The following is a 3,096-nucleotide window of genomic DNA, read 5'->3' on the forward strand; positions in this document are numbered from 1 at the left end:
AGACTCCGTCTCAAAAAAAAAAACAAAAAAAAGGTCTTGTTCAAGCAGCCCAGCATCCCTTACTCCTGGGGCAGAGGAGGAGACTGATCCCTCTCCTGTGTCCACAACTGCAGTAATGCAGTCCTCAGTTCTGCTCTCCAAACTTCGAATAAGGGGTCAGAGCCAAGGGTCAAGACTTTAGGAAAAGCCCCAGAAACACCCTGCACTCAAAAAAGCAGTTTCAGAGTTTCACATTTTCCTGAGAATGAAACAAATTATCCTCCACATACTGCTGCTTGTTTTGAATTATGGTTACACTGGCTATGTTATCCAACCCTTGAGTTTTTTTTTTTTTCCCCTAGAGACAGAGTCTTGCTCTGTCACCCAGGCTGGAGTACAGTGGCACGATCTCAGCTCACTACAACCTCCGCCTCCCGGTTGAAGCAATTCTCCTGCCTCAGCTTCCCAAGTAGTTGGCATTACAGGTGTCTGCCACCACACCCAGCTAATTTTTGTATTTTTAGTAGAGACAGGGTTTCACTATGTTGGCCAGGCTGGTCTTGAACTCCTGGCCTTGTGAGTCCACCCGCCTCGGACTCCCAAAGTCCTGGGATTACAGGTGTGAGCCACCGCACCCGGCCTGTTTGTTTGTTTTTTGAGATGGAGTTTTGCTCTTTTTGTGCAGGCTGGAGTGTAACGGCATGATCTCAGCTCACCACAACCTCCACTTCAGGCGATTCTCCTGCCTTGGCCTCCCGAGTAGCTGGGATTACAGGCATGTGCCACCGTTTCTCCATGTTGGTCAGGCTGGTCTTGAACTCCTGATCTCAGGTGATCTGCCCGCCTGGACCTCCCAAAGCACTGGCATTACAGGTGTGAGCCACTGCTCCTGGCCCTGTTACTCTTGAGTTTTTATCTCCACATACTTGAATTAAACCGCGTAGAGTTCTTCCTCCCATCTGACATCTAGTCTCTTCACTGGGTCTGTACTCCACAGCTATTTTACCACTTTCTGAAATAAAGTTAGCAAGGATCAATTCAGAATCTTTTTCATTCTAAAACTTCCTGCATACAATGGTACTACCCCACAGTGAGACATTCTTTTGGTTTCTAAAAGCAGAAAATAAGAGCATTTTCCTGGAAGTTTCCTCATCTCCTCATCATACACTTCGATTTTCCTTCTTTTCTTTTTTCTTTTCTTTTCTTTTCTCCTCTCCTCTCCTCTCCTCTCCCCTCCCCTCCCCTCCCCTCTCTTCTCTCTTCTCTCTTCTCTTCTCTCTTCTCTTCTCTTCTCTTCTCTTCTCTCCTCTCCTGTCCCTCCCTCCCCTCCTCTCCTCTCTCTGTCACTCAGGCTGGAGTACAGTGGCACTATCATAGCTCACTGCAGCCTGGAATTCCTGGGCTTAAGTGGTCTTCCTGCCTCAGCCTCCAGAGTAGCAGGGACTACACCACTGTGCCCGGCTACTTCTCTTTTTTAGAGACATGGTCCCGCTTTGTTGCCCAGGCTGGTCTCGAACTCCTGACTTGAAGTGATTCTTCTATCTTGGCCTCCCAAAGTGCTGAGATTTGAGGCGTGAGTCACCATGTCCGGTCTCACACCTCAGTTTTTAACATACGTATGAAATAGCAACTGTGTTTGGTTCAAAGGACTTTATGATCTTACAGATAGGAACTAAGGAATAATAACATAAGAAATAAAAAATGTGGAAACAAAATGTTCAATCACAGTATGATTAAATGGTAAGGCATCAGGTGGGAGGGGAGGGGTCAAAGTAAGTTCAAATCCAAAATAGAGACCACTGGGCTAGTAGACACTTCATATTAGAAGCAAAGCTAGGTGTCTACTCCCTGAGAATCAAAATTCCATCAGATACAATGAACAAAGCTTCAGAGAGAGAGAGAACATTTGAACATTTTATTGGTAGAAAATATCCCACATACTCTATAGACAATACAACTTCCTTCAAGGCAAACTAGAGCTATAAGGCTTTTGGTCTAAGAAGTTCTGGAGTGTGTGCAAGGGATACCTTTGCATACTAGGGAGAGGTAAACAACCCACGCATTTAGCTTAGTTATTAAATGTTGTCACTCAGACTTGACAGTTGATGACCAAGGAAGTAAGACTTTCACTAGAAGGGCTGCCCAGGTTGGAAAGCTGAGAGCAATCAGGGCCACCCCTTACAAGCAAATAAAGGTCTGTGGTAACTTCATTAGGATCTGTCAGGCTCTAATCCTTCAGGGCTGTGAAGCAGAAGAGCAACTCTGTTCAGGGACTCTTTGCTAAACATCAGGCTTCCTTCGGACACAGCCTATAACATTTGCACCACTAGGGAATACAAGCAATAGGGAATATAAGCAATGCCATTCAACAGCACGACCACTTCCAACGCTCACAGCAGAGCAGCTGATTATTGTAGAAGAATCATATTTGGCCAGCACATCGGTGCCAGAAATGAAAGCTGGAACTGAATTCTCAATTCGGGAAACATAATCTTATAAACTCTTCAGCAGAGTGTTATTTATTCAGAGAGAAAACAACAATGACAGCGTATTTTGTCTGCTTACCTTGTAAGTACAGTTCTGAGTTTTTACATTTGTCATCTCATTTCGTCTTACAATATCCCCCAGAAGGCTGACTGGATGACTAACCCTAGTGTGCAGATAAAGAGATTTCAGCTTAGAGATATTAAACATCTTCAAATCTCTCTGGCTCTAAGACCTAAAATTACATAAAAAAAGTCTGAGAGACAGAGTTAGGACTCAAATCCATGTGTCCAAAGGTTATAATCACTATGCTGTGTGATAGGCATGCAATGAAAGAAGACCTGCCTCAAACATTTTCTGCGTGAACTGAGGCAAGTCCTTTTACATCTATAAACTAGGGACAATATTTGCTGTCATTTTTTCTACAAATGTCACAAATAACAAATTTGAGGCTGTTGCTGTGAAAGAATTTAGCAAATGAAAGCATACTAGGGTGTGTTTTAGATATCGATATTTTTATCCAATTAGCTTTTCAAAATGAGTTTATTTGCTCTTGAAACTGAAGTACTTCAACCACGATTAAGAAAGTTTTACTAGAACCACAATCAACAGCTTCTGGAATGCATCTGACAA

General features: G+C 43.5%; 1 pseudogene; it reads right to left on the reverse strand.

Moving 5' to 3' along the window:
- Positions 1–3,096, reverse strand: part of LOC105504061 — a 9,059-nt pseudogene that overhangs the window by 2,488 nt on the left and 3,475 nt on the right.

The sequence above is a fragment of the Colobus angolensis genome, unplaced genomic scaffold, assembly GCF_000951035.1.
Source record: "Colobus angolensis palliatus isolate OR3802 unplaced genomic scaffold, Cang.pa_1.0 Scaffold1, whole genome shotgun sequence".
Classification (NCBI taxonomy): Eukaryota; Metazoa; Chordata; class Mammalia; order Primates; family Cercopithecidae; genus Colobus; species Colobus angolensis.